Here is a 14957-nt window from a genome sequence, read left to right on the forward strand (position 1 = left end):
ACCAACATTCATTGCAATTACAATGCTTAGTAAAGAAATGAACACCCAAAGAACTACAACTACAAAACCTTACAGCTTCACCCTATTCCTTTCAACAACAACATTTTTCTTTTTCCTTCCAATTTTACTCTTCAAGTGCACAACTTTAGCCGAGGATGTGCGATATTTTTCTTCATGTGCAACAATTTTTTCCCTCAATTCTACTATTTCTTTTGCATTTGCTTTAGCTTCCTCCATTAATGAAGCAAGTTTTAGCTTTAGCTCTTCATTTTTATGAACATACTGGATCAACTCACTCCCTTCTACGTAAAAATTATTGCGAGCCTCAATATCATTAACCCATTGAAAAAATATGCAAGAACTGGATTCCTACGATACAATACCAATTAAACAAAGTAAAATCCAAAACAAAACACAAAATTGACATTTCCTTACATTCCAGTGTGGGCATCTCCAAAACCTTCTCCTTGGATGGTTCACACTACGCGACATGAACATAATAACGGGTACTTCACATTTGCACTTAACCATCATAGGAGATGACGACGACGACGATGATGACCCACCCTTTCCCTTCATCCTTTCACCCATCAACCTAACAACCTCCGTTAGGGTTCCAAAATCCCAAATGCCTCCCTTAGACAGAGGGGATGAAGATGGTGTTGGAGGGGTAGCCGACGATGTACAAGATAACTTCAGAGTAGTTGGCGACAGTGTGGGGGTTGAGAAGTGGCCTCTGAGGTCGAGGAGTGCTTGGGCCTTTGAAGGGGTGCCGCTTGATTTAAATTTCATTTTTAAAGACAAAAATTAGTGACGTGGAAAAAAGGCACTTACGTGGTGAGTGACTATGCGTGATGACGTGACCTTCCATTGACCACGTCATCACTTAACGGATGCAGCCTAACGACAGGTACTAAAATGAAACACAAATTGTTTTCAGGTATCTGGGGAAAAAATGAATGTTTGATAGTTTTTTAAAAACATGATATATTCTAGGTATGAAAAACTTAATTAAATCAATAATTTTTGTATTTGAGTCAAACTCGAACTGAATCAATCAAACCCGTTGAGTTTTGAATTAAGTCACGAGTTTTAATATATGGATCCGTTGATCCGTTAATTTGTGTTAAATTCTTATTATTTTATAATATCGAATTTATATGTTTGCACTTCAAATTTTTTACTCGGTCCAAATTTGTTGCCACAAAGTTTGTTGTAGAACATCTATTTTATTTTTAATTATTTTAAACTATTTTAGATTTAGTTGAAATTTCAGTTGCACTACTCATTTAACTATTTGAGAACATTGAAATTTTTAAACTATGATGTAATAATTTTAGTTTTTGGATTTTTAGGAGTCATAGTGTGGTGCTTATTTATTATATTTTAATTTTTAAACTATGTTTAACATAGTATGTTAGCTTATGTGATGATCATGACAACAATGTGATTCCTCCCTTGAACTTGTTTTCCACTTTGACTACTCGTAACAATTAAAAATAATGTATTTGATATTTCAATTAACAAAAAAAATTAGTTTATAAAAATATTAGATTTAAAAAAAATAGATAAATTTAAATATTTTGACCCGCTGACCCGACTCAATCCAATCCAAACCGTTTACAAGCGAGTTGGTTTGAGTTGAATTTTATTTTATTTTCTTGAAAAACTGACCCAAACTAATCTTGATTGAATTGGGTTACAAATTTGATTAAATCTTACCCAAATCAACCCACGTACACCCCTTACACCTAACAAGTTTGAGAACAGTGTATTGAAAACTAACGACCACTTAAAAGTGAATTAAAGATGGTGCTGTCATGTATGGGGTGTAGTAACAAATTTGCTGCTTGATTTAAATAACCGACAATAAACAAAGATTCAAAACTCCCTTCATCACAAAAAAATGTTGGCACAAGTGATTTGTTCCTCTGGGATTCGATACACGTTTTAGACATGGAGTGACAATTGAAGAAAATATATTACTCCAAAAATAGGTGGACCTGATTGGAGGAAAATTACACCCTTTAACATAAGACCATCAAAGGCTGCAACTGCCATTTATAAAATGTAGAAGAAAAACCACTTATATAATGCCATCCAAATAATGGAAAATACTATAAGAATTTTTTTTAGATTATTAATCATTTTGTTCAATATACATTAAACTTGAAACAAAACTAATCGTACAATGATAGTGAAAAAATTTGGACTGTAAATTTTATCATTTCAAAATTAATTTCAAGACTACATGTAATGTTGCCTATGCTATATATCTTATGTTTTTATATCTAACTACCCAACCTTTTTGAATCTTGATACTTAAGGTCGTGTACATTAATAAAGATCTTACACAAGTTTAGTTGTCTAGGTTATGGTTTTGTAGTTTCTATTAATTAGACAACTCACTTCCCTGTGTTATAACAAAGATGAAATTTCATAAACTAACAAAGAAGATTAAAGTTACTTGGACACTAAGTTTGAAAAGATCTTCTATAAATTGAGTGAGAAAAGGATATTCTATGAGGGGAAGAAGTTTATAACATGTGCTAGAGGAGATAAAATTAATATTTCCTTGCCAATTCTTAAAGCTGACAACCTTAACAAAATGACGGCTTAGAAGATCAAACTGCAAATCTCTCTAATGGTTTGAACTCATAAATGGAGAAAAACAAAATAATACCGAGCAACACTCATTCTTAAAAAAAAATCAGAGTCCAAAGGATTACACTACTACAATAAAACTTTTTTCCGACACAGCAACTACGTCGATTAATAAGAAAAATGTCGTTGAGGATTCGCGGAGGCATTGTTGTAATTTTTAAGAAAGTTTACTACAACGGTTATGTAATAACCGCCTTCAATAATGAATATTGCATGTACAACGACGGTTGTATTAAGACCGTCATAGTTGATATGATTATACAAAGATGGATTTTCATAATGACCGTCTTTGAATGAGCTTTTAAATTTTTTGGCACAGTCACTAATAATTTACTGAGTCGCGATACCTTCGTCTCAGTTGCGCGCACGTAACCTAGCTAGGTTCTTCGATACTGTACTCACCGTTCATCGTTGTCGAAGCTACTTGTACGTGTACTCTCTCAAAAGTCCCTTAATTTTCTGTTTGTCTTCGAGTTTAATTATGTCACCCTCATGGATTGAATGCTTATTTGTGCCTTTGTGTTTACAGTGACCCTCGAACTCACCTGCATTGTGTCACTCAAGCTTTGACTGGGCCCTCTGTGTCTTCAATCTCTGCGAAGCAACGCCGGAGAAGATCATCAGTGAAATCTCCGTCAAAGGTAAGTACCCCTATTCCTGATTGGTTTGGTCTCTCTCACCCTTCGCTCAGAGTGCTTGATCTTCGTTTTTGCTCCATTGTTGATCTAGGTTAGGGCATGTCGTATTTATTTTCTCGCTTCCCAGTAAGTTGATGAGTGCTATAGCGACCATAGGTTCTCGGAAAACAGTAGACTTGTGAAGAACATTGGAAAAGTTGTTCTTGATCTTAGGAATCTTGGATTTACTTCCATGGCTGAAGATGCTTATTCTTCTGCTATATTTTTACTACTGAAGGTGAGCATGTTTGTTAAATTCTAAATCCTGGCTTTTCCAGTTGTCCTCAATCTCTTTTTTTTTTCCAATTTTGCTCTCACAATTTTGTTGCATTTATGTGTCCCTTTGTGAAACTAATCTTTGGATGACATTTGTTTTTCTCTCATCTGAGTGACAGGCAAAAGTACATGATGTAGCTGGTGATGATTTTCAGAGTTCTGTTTTACAATCTATTAAAAGCTGGATACAGGTTTGTTGTGCATATAGAAGTACATCTCACTGTGGCATGAATGCAAATTAATTGCAGTAATTTGTTCTTTTACTAATCCTATTATGTTTTAAAATTCAATTGCTGTTTTTAAAATTATGGTGAAACATAATTTTGACTCATTATACTTCAAATGTGTATTTCTATCATATTGTAACAATTAATGTCGTGGTACTTCTCATCATTCAGTTAGCACTCAACAATTTATCATGTTAAAAGAGACTGGTCACTGGTTGATCAAATAATGACCAACCCCCAAAAACATTTCCAAGTATCCAGTCTTGTCAAAATTTTATACCACATACAAGTTTCACTTCACTTGTTTTCTTAGTAGCATTTTTTAATTTGTTAGTCTTGTTGCATTTCAATTCTTACATAACTATGATTCTTTCCTCAGGAGATATATTAAATTCATTTACATATATTGTATGGATTCCGTTAATAAGATTTTTTAGGATGCTTTGCTTTGGCCAATCATTTGTTTTCACAGGAACAACTTGAATTACATGCTGTATAAAAAATATCAATGATCATATGCAATAAGTCTAGTAGGTGAAAAATATCTCTATAGTGCATACGAGTTCCAAAGTTGTTAATGGAAGAATTTAAAACTAGATCCTAGTTTTATTTACTTTTGAAAATTGGACAGTCACTATGGCACTATATCTAAAATGTAATTTCTGCCCATAGTAGCCTATTTAGAAAAATAAATGTATGCTTTCATAATTCTAACATAGTACACTGATGATAACTGAAATCATTCAGGTTGTTCCTCTTCAGTTTCTTCATGCACTTCTTGTCTATTTGGGTGATGTCGTTAGTTATGAGAGTACTTCATCAGGTCTGAAATCACCTTTGGCACCACAACCATCTTCATGCTGTCCTGGAATTGATACTCCCTCTGAAGGGCTTGTAAGATGGAAGTTGCGGCTGGAATATTTTGCTTATGAAACACTACAAGATTTAAGAATAGCCAAATTATTCGAGATAATTGTTGATTATCCTGAGAGGTACTTTGTTTTTAATTCTCTATTTTTCTTCTGAGTTTTCAATTAGAAAATTAATTACCCTCTTTTATGTCTTAGCAAATTGAAGGGCTAGATTAGCACCCTTGACTGAAACATGTTCACTGGTTATAGCTTCCAGCCATAGCAGAGAGAATGGCAATTATTGTAGGCTTTAAAATGTTCTTCTGGACAATGAAGCTTGAATTTGAATTATCACCTCTTTCTTGTTACAGTTGCATGCTTTAACCTTGGTTTTGAATAAATTTCAAACTCCAACATTAAGCACTAGTGCCATTTGACATGTCATAACAAATTAATTCTTTGCTAGATTGTGGCTCGTTTGTTCATGTGACATCTTCTGATAGTTTATTTTCCTTTCTCTCTACCAATATTGGAAGCTCTCCGGCAATTGAAGACTTAAAGTTGTGTCTTGAATACACTGGACAACATTCAAAGCTGGTGGAATCATTTATTTCAGCATTGCGTTATCGCTTGCTTACTGCAGGCGCGTCAACCAATGATATATTACACCAATATGTTTCAACTATTAAAGCACTTAGGACAATAGACCCTGCAGGTGTTTTCCTTGAGGCAGTTGGTGAACCCATAAGGGATTATCTAAGAGGAAGGAGAGATACCATAAAGTGCATAGTAACCATGATGACAGATGGGACTGGTGCACATTCAAGTTCATCTGGAAATCCTGGAGATAACGCTATCTCCAGGATTTCCAAATGAACTTGAATGTGTTTTTTTACGACGCGGTTTCTAAGTCGGTTATTCGGAACCGCCTTAGAAAGTGACGCGGTGGCAAAGTTGTAATTATTAAAGTTGAGAATTGATTTTTACAACACAAATTTTAAGGTGGTTATGAAAAACCGTCTTAGAATGTTTTAGGGTGGCATTTTTGTAATTATGGAAAAAAATTCAACGACGGGTTTTGACAAGAACCGCCTTTGTTTTATTTCCTGAAAATTATATTACATTAGGGCTTCATACTACCTACAGTTAGCCCTTTCCATCTTCACCCAATCTTCGAATACAACCCAGCAGCTTTGGTCTTCACCCAATCTTCGAATACATGCAACCCAGCTTTGGTCTTCACCCATAACTTTGTGACCCATCACTAAGCTCTATCAAAGAGAACTCTGTCCTACTCAGGCCCTGTTCAAGGTGTGTGGCGGTGCTTCTTCCTCCGTTAACAGCGATAGCCACTTCTACTTGTGCCTTGAGGAGGAGTAATTGTATACCAAGTTGTTCAGTATCTTATCAAAAGTTTGTTGAGTTTTCATTGGATGAAACCAAACGCCACACTCACTTGATCCCTTCGCCTTTACATGTTTCTCTTATTCCTTTCTCTCCCTCTCTTTTTTTTTATTTTAATTATGGCCATTTTCCTGTATGTGTTGGACCTGGAATGGTTGATTAGGGTTAGTCAGTTCCATTCTGGTTTAGAACTTTTGTAATCACTCGTTTGTTGATATTGAAACCCAAGCCAATGTGAAATTTCCGCTTTGTAGTTTTTTAAAACTTAATTTCCAGAATTCTTCAAACCAAATTTAGGCAGTGTTTGGTATGTGTGTCAGCTGAAACAGACAAAAACATAGTATGTGAATTTTTCTTTTATGTTTCATTTTAAAAATACAATAGGACTTAAAGTTGAAACAAATGCACATTGGGGTTCTATAGAATGGGTGAAATCAAGGAGAACTGAACGAAATGCAACATTTCATTCTGTTTTGTCCATATACCAAATGGTACCTTATCTTACTGATGCATCTGTACATAATCGAGGCAAATGTTGATAAAATACTTTTTTTCTTTTTTAGATGAAAGAGTTATATGTTAGGTCTTTTTGCCAACATATGTGACCTTTTTGCTTCAATCGTTTTGGGTTTTGTTTTGACTCTGTAATGAATGCCATTGTCATTTTGAGTGTATTTGGGTTCACACCATCATTTTATTTTGTCTTTATCGATTTTGAAGACATGGATGAAGGCCAGGTTGCTTGCAGCTTCAATATATATCTGTTAACCAAACCCTTACTCATCTGGGATGTAAAGGTACCGCACGTTCTTATTTTGAACCACATGTTTATGCTTTGGTATTAATATAAATTAATATTAAGTGTGTAATATAAGTAGATGCTTTATTTTTGTTTAAGATCTATTCATTATCTCACAAAAATATGCACTGATATTTGAAGGTAGTGGTATCAAGGAAGGGCATTTTAATTAGCAGATACTGCATTGCTGCAATTAGGTATTCTCATTGATGTGTAATTGAGCTATAACTAGATTGTTCACTGATGTAGAACAGTGTCTTTTGTAATTGGGTTAGCTAGACGTACCCTGGTACTGTATTTATCATTAATACACTTTTGTCTTATCCAAAAGAAATAAGAAAAAAAATATATCTATTATATATCATGTGGTTTGCCAACCTTTTGCTGACTTCAACTAGTTGAACTTTAGATGCTAGATATTTGTATGTGTTATAAAAAGCTAGTATATAGAATGCAGATATTTGTCTCAAAGGTAGGGGGATTACATCTTGGCTAGCTAGTAAATGAGTTGACAAAGAGAAAATTGAAAAAGGAAAAAATTCTGCCTAATTTGGATTTAACCATAGAAAAGATTTATTGTCAATTAGAGATTAATTCATATAGCAGTATTTGCAATTATGTTTTATTCAAATAATGTGTAACCGGTCTGCAATAATATAAGGATATGAATATCTAACACCAACTAGTTGTATAATTAATGCTATTTATGCATTTCTCTCTTTAGTTATAATCTGTTTTAGTTAACTGTAACTTCAACAAATGTGTAAATATCATTCTTCAAGTTGTATATATTTCTTTCCTAAAAAAAAGAAAGTTCTATATATATTCTAATGCTTTCTAGTTTAGTCTTTCTCATTTAATTATTTTAGCATGTAGATTATCTAAATGAGTAAATTATACTTTTAAAATACACGAGTGGTATATTTATCTTCTAATTTTATAAAGTTTCCCATGAAAGTATCTTGTCATGCATCATAACAGTCCTACAACTGCTTAACATGTGGAAACTATATGTTCAATTAATAACCAGTCACTAACTCTATCTGAAATAGTATTATGTTGTATGTATATCATGGGAGAGCTTAGTGCCTTTTTCTTTCTTCTAATATGTAATTTGATTTTCTAGCTTCCCATTGTATTGCTTCTGAAGATCAGGCTAATACTGCTTCAATTTGATACTTATAGGAGATATTTGGTTGGATGACATTTTTTTTTCTTTTTAATCAGATTATATTCTGAATTCTACAAAACAATATCTGCAGCACTAAAGAAACAATAAATGTTTGTTTTCTGATTTAAATGCCATTTAATTATGTATTTTTACTATTTCTATTATCTTCAACATTTAGTGGAACTTTCGCAGTGATTTATGATGCCAATTTGCATTTTTCTCTAATTTTACCTAAGAAATCAAGGTTCTGATATATATAACACAATATTATTATAGGGCTCTACTAGTTTTTAGAGTCTAAGATAGACCATTAATAACTAATCACTCCTCACCAAACTGTATAAATTTGATCTAGGTATCCTTATAACCAAAAATCATGAGTCTAAGATAGAATTTGCTTCTCTGCTTTTGGTGGTGTCATTTTTGTTGCAGCAGCACCAAGCCAAAGTTTAAGTTTCATTTGAGTTCAATTTAGGTTGGTTTGCTAGTGTTAAAGCGCAATTTTCTTGTCTTTGGGTAGTTTTTCTAATATCAAGGTGTGACTATTTTGTTTAGGTAGGCCATTATTTTTTATCATAGTAATTGAAGAGTACGTTAATGTGTATTACTCAACAATCATTGATTCCTTGTTATTCAGTTACTGGTGTAGCTGAATTGTGCGGATAGTTCAAATCATATAATATAAGATGTGTTGCATCCATTAGAAAGTTAGAAATGAAACCCTTTTCTTTTTGTTCCAAAAAAAAAGTAACCAAAATTCTTGGAAAAGTCAAAGGACATGGTTGCAATATGCTTAAAGTTAAGGCAATAACAAATGAATGTTAGATTACTGGTGGATTTTTCTGATAATATTGTTTTTCTGAAATCTAAATTTCATTTTTTTTTCTTGCTGTAGTTTCTTCACTCATAGTTAAGGTTTCTATGGGACAAGTTTCTTCACTCATCCATTCATATGCAGTGTGACCGCAAGCAAAGCTTTAGTTAGTAGCCTATTTCGAGGTATGTATGTGATTCTGAAACTTATGTCCTCATTTATTACATTGTTGCTTGATATGTAGCCTAGAGATTTCCAAATAATAGCAGTTAGTTACTATTTAGAGAGTATGGGAATACGAGTATAGCTTAAATAGGAGGTTGAGTAGTGACTGGGATTCAGCTTTGTTAGAAAAGGTTGTAGTGGCTTGGTTGAAAACAAGAAACCCCATCATCAAAAAACAATTGAATATGATAGATTTATTTTAACTTATAGGTAGGTATAGGTTTAAGGTGAATTGTGTCTATAATTATAGATATATTTATAAAAATATTGATTTAATAGATAGAATACATGTATTAAGCTTTACCAATTCTTTAATAGATAGAATACATGATGAGGAGCTAGATTTTTCCAGAAATAGAATGGTTGATATGATCTGCAATAAATGATAGGCGACTGGAGATGGCTTTCCAATAACAAGGAACGTACTGAAATTGACAGAGATGAAAAATGCAGAAAGAAATAATTGAGAACACATTAATAAATAAATAAATAAATAAATAAGAGTTGGAACTTGGGAACACTATTTACCTCTTACCAAGTTACCGTCACTTGTGTTGTACACTTGAAACCAAATACATTTTGGTTGGTCATAAGTTTATCCAGATATGGACCAGAGATTAACAGGGTTGTTGCTTGATATGGACTTGATTGATACAAAAGCTGGGTGGAACAAACCTCGAACTTCTTCTGGATAGTATTTGTCATCCAAAAGCCACTAATTTAGCCAATAAAGTATTATAACTTCATTCCATTATTTCCTTTTTCCAAAATGATGTCATTACAAAACATCCAAACTATATAATGATATTTTTATTTTGCTCTATTCTAATACATTCTGACTCATTATATTTGATCCTTTTTGTTCCATTCTTTATTGCCAATCCAAATATAGACGTAAGAGCTGGCCCATAAATGATTAGAAGATTTAACTTAAATAGAAATCATGTACAAGTTCATTCAAATGTTAGAAGGGAGATGTCATTCTCTTTGTAGAGTAATGGTAAACTATTCCCACTAAGGCAGCACAAAAACGGTTAAGATCCCCTACCAATTGTTTGTTCTATGAAGTTTGAGACTATCTCTAGCAACCAATTCTAGTTTCTCTTTCTCCAAAATTTACATCTGCAAAAAAAGAAAAATTAAAAAGGAAAAGATTACTATTATCTTTATTTGATCAAAACATGACCACCAGCAACAAAGCCACACATTAGAAACTCTGCTGATGTATATCCTTCAAAATTCTACAAAATATATAATGTTAACTCTGTCAATTCATCTTCTAATTGCTCTAGGGAGATTCATCTTTCCTCTCCGCTGCCACCTTTGGAACCACCAACACAGTTTCTTGAGATAATGGAACACCAGAATCTTCTCTCTCACCCTTTGTTGATAAACTTGGTTCTATCAATGATTGTGATTTCTTGAAAGTTCCAAACTCAATATTTTTCAGTTTAGACTCTTTAGAGGATGGGAAACTCTTGGCTTGCTTAGTTAACTTAGCAGCAGACTCTGACAGGGCAGTCTTGTCAGTGCTTTGAAGAAGGGGGAAATCTTTCTTTGAGAGCTCAAACGACCTCGAATTACCCTCCATGTGTGTCTCATAATAAACCTTTGGAAGAAGGGGGAAATCTTCATTTGAGAACTCAAGCAACTGCGAAGTAACATCCATGTCTGTCTCAGAATGAAACTTTGCTAATGGAGTAGACTCTTGGGCTTGCGTTGGCAGTATAACCTTGCAATTGCATAGAAGAAGGGGAGAATCTTCACTTGAGAACTCAAACAGCCTTGAATCTGAATTAGCATTTATGTCTGTCAAAGAATGAACCTCTTCTGCTTGTTGCTTTTTCGAAGGTGATTTGGGCAATGCATTGTACTTTGAAGAAGCAAATCTCCTTGGCCTGGATGGCTTTGTGTGCATATCCCAGTAGGAATTATAATTCTGAAAGATTCAACCATTTTGGGGATGATATAGTGTGTTATCACAATATAAGGTCCTATTCAGCTAAATTTGTCCACAAACACATATAGGAGAAGAAAATAAGGTTAAATACATTGAAATTTTCCATAAGCTATAATCAACTAATCCACCTTAGCTTTTGGAAAAATTAAATGAAAATAACTTCTATAAAATGGAGAAATCGGAACAACAACATCCGCCCTTTCTCCTTTCCCATTCCTGTCCAAAGTGCTAAAAAAAAACTTCTCTAGTGCTGCACCCAAGTTTTCTCCTGGAAGTGTGAGGATCTGCTTAAGCCTTCTAGCACCGTAGGAAAGAGCAAATCTTACTCGATGTAAGTTAGCTGCAGGTAAGTAAAAAGGTAGGAAAATAAGTGGAAGAAAACTGTGCGTTTTAAAAAATAACCATTACAAATTTGAAATAATGTCATGAAATATGACAATCTCTAATTATTTCAGCCCCGTATATAAAACTTTAAAGTCATCGTGGGAGTATATCATATAACGATATTTGAGTACGCCTTGGTGCATTTTTCACCATTATGCTGAGTTGTATTGAAATTGTAGATGTTTTTAAGCCACAGGTAAACATCTTCTTAACTATAAAATCTTTACATGTGGTAAGACTAGGATCAACATGAATTTCGCAGACCCTTTAATCATTATGAAGAATGAAAGCTCAAGCAATTAAAGTACAAAGAAACAAAACATTCACCACAACCCATTGATGCTTTTTTTTACCATGTTACAAGTGCAAAATATCTACTAACTTTAGTGGGCAAAATTACCTATGTTTACACTACGGCCTAGGTTGTTGTCATTTCTTAGAGGATCCAAGATGTTCATGAACTTAACGGGAAATTCATGGGTCATAGTCTCAGATGCCCTTGATGGAAAAGTGCACATATTCCTGTACTTTCTGAGAAACTCTTTTTGGAGCAAGAATTCACCCTGATCACATTCTGGTGTCTCTGCAACAAGCAAATTGGGATCTATCAAGGACTGAAGATTGTAAGTAGATCTAATTTCTTACACATTGCAACACTTACCAGCAATTTCTGGAAGAGATGATAAGGGTTTTGGACCCCATATACTAACATAGTTATGGTCCCAATCAAATGAGCCATAGTAGTCTAAAAATATGTATAGCACCTGCTAGTAGTAGCGATTCAGTGGTTTGATTCTTCAAGTAGATTTAAAATACAAATGCCAAGAGGGTGCAAATAATATTATTGATGGAAGACGTGACTCACCTCTAGAGGACCACGCACTCATGAATGAAAACGATTGATAATATACAAGACTAATATTTCTACCGCATATGTTGATAACAAGCCATGGTGTCCACCAAGAAGTCGACTCTCATAATAGCACCAAGCTTTGATTAAGATAATACTGTGTTTGAAAATATGGTTCTTTCCAACAAGTTGGTCAACTTGAAAATTCATTTCCAATTAACAAAATTAGCAAAGTCTGAATATAAAATGAAAATAAAAAATGAATTTAATCAGAAATATGGAAAAAGTTTCTATTTGTAATAAAAAATGAAGTAATCGTAGAATTTCATTAGAAAATGGAATTATGAATTTGAATTGGGTAAGAAGGATAGAGATCAACAAGTTTCTGAAAAAAATTTCAGCAAAATGCAGATACATTATGAGGACAGAGAGAGAGCTATCAAGAGAATGCTTGGAGCAACAGAATGGAAAGGGATTAAGTAAACAATTAACTCGATATTGAGGCTACTACAGAGCAAGTTGACTGAATGGAGAAACAAAATTTTTTTATTGTGTTCCCTATGTAATCATTCACACTATTTTTTACTCTTCAAAATTAAAGCTGCACCAAAAAAAATAAAAAAAAACTATTCTAAGACGGTTTTAGTATGTCTAACTTTCTAAGACGGTTTTATGAATAACCGCCTTAGAAAGTGTTACAAATAAATGACATACTAAGACGGTCTCAGACTAAAGCGTCTTAGTATGTCTCACTTTCTAAGATGGTTTTGGCTGAGACCGTCTTAGAAAGCCTTCAAAACAACAGACATATTAAGACTGTTACGACGTAAACCGTCTTAGAAAGCCTTCAAAACAAAGGACATACTAAGACGGTTATAGGGAAAACCGTCTTAGTAGGTCTCACTTTCTAAGACGGTTCTAGTAAAAACCGTCGTAGAAAGTTGGCCTATTATAACGGTTAGTAATTGATAACCGCCTTATATAAATAATACATTTTAAGACAGTTATTCTTAAAACTGTCTTAGAAACACCATTCTTTAAAGACGGTTCAAAAACCATTGTTGTAGAGGTTGACCCATTTTACGACACTGCGTGCTATGACGGTTCAAAACCGTCGTAAAATGCTCTTCAGAACCGACTTAAAAAGCTTTATTTGTAGTAGTTGAACAGAGATGAAGAGATTCAAGAGAATGCTGGTGTTGATGATGATTTTAACACTAATGATAGGCAAGCATGGCTTTTCCGAGCAGATGGCAACCTGGCCCTGTGGAAGCAGATCCATTAAAGGGAAGCAAAAAGCAAAGGAAGGTTGACATACTTGGGATGATTGTTAGCATAATTGGTTCAAAAGATCAATTAGTTCATGAATATCGAACTATGCTTGCCGAGAAACTTCTAAATAAATCAGATTACGATATTGATTCAGAGATACATACTCTAGAACTCCTCAAGGTATTTATTCAAATAAAAACTCATTAAGTCTTTTTATTTGATGGGTATGGAGTTAATATTTTATTATAATATTATTATTATTTTGTGTGTATTCATTCTTCATTTTGTATTGCCATCTAAACATTTGTTTAATTCTTTTATTTTTGCATATACACTTTGGAGAGAGCAGCCCACAGAAATGTGAGATTATGCTCAACGATCTAATTGGCTCAAAGAGAACCAATAGTAACATTAAAGCTACCATAAATCGGCCATCTCAGACAAGTAATTTCCAAGTTCATATTTCCCATGTTTGTGATTATTGCCAACGACAATTTTAGCTACTATTTATGTTTTAAGTCTTTTTAACAAATAAATTGGTGATGCACCCTCAGGTGTTGAAGTGGGAGACAATGCAATATCCATGGATGCAATTTCTGCTACTATCATATCTTCTAATTTTTGGCCTCCAATGCAGGTTTGCAGACAAGATTCTTTTATTGGTTCTTTGAATTTTAGTGAATGATCGAGCAAATAATAGATTGTTATGATACAGTATGTATTCCTCACTACTCGGTTATATTTTATATTTAGGTTCAACAATAAAGCTTCTCAGAAAAAGTAGCAATAATTATTCGTCAGTGTAATTATTATTATTATTATTATTATTATTATTTACTCTTAATTACTTCATAGTGAGAGAGAGAGAATGGTTGATTAATCATATAGTTCTTTCACTAACCATCCACTATTTGGATTTCTTTCTTTATATATAGTTCTTCTCTTCATAGTGAGAGAGAGACAATGGTTAATTATTCATAGGTCTTCTCCACTTAATATTCATATTTGAATAAAATTACCACTAAACTTGATATATATCAATACCCTTTATTAATTATTCTACTCATATTTCATGAGCACTCATTTTTTGGGACCATATGAACTCCTGAACTTCACACTTATTGGACCTTATGCAAACGGTAGGTTTCTTAATCTCTAAATTTTATTATTTTATGTTATCTTATAAACGTACGTATGTAACAAATTTATGCCATGTTGATCTTTATATTATCATCATTGCATCCCATCAAAAGCATGTACTATTTAACACTTTTGTAGAGGATTTTCGTAGAAGTTATTGTCAATTTACCATGCATAATACTGAGAGGTTGTGCACTCTTAAAATATCTTATTTCAATTGGATTATTATTATTTAGCTAACTT

The 14957-nt window shown here is 33.4% G+C and overlaps 1 long non-coding RNA gene and 1 pseudogene across 1 annotated transcript; one reads left to right on the forward strand and one right to left on the reverse strand.

Moving 5' to 3' along the window:
* Positions 1–490: 490 nt before the first annotated feature.
* LOC114371287 lies at positions 491–14339 on the forward strand (annotated as a pseudogene).
* On the reverse strand, positions 11796–12497 carry LOC114370550. Its single transcript, XR_003657860.1, has 3 exons — positions 12318–12497; positions 12114–12216; positions 11796–12035 (listed from the first exon to the last, which is right to left on the reverse strand). It is a non-coding gene; the product is annotated as an uncharacterized LOC114370550 (long non-coding RNA).
* Positions 14340–14957: the final 618 nt, after the last annotated feature.

This window comes from Glycine soja, chromosome 10, assembly GCF_004193775.1.
Source record: "Glycine soja cultivar W05 chromosome 10, ASM419377v2, whole genome shotgun sequence".
NCBI lineage: Eukaryota > Viridiplantae > Streptophyta > Magnoliopsida > Fabales > Fabaceae > Glycine > Glycine soja.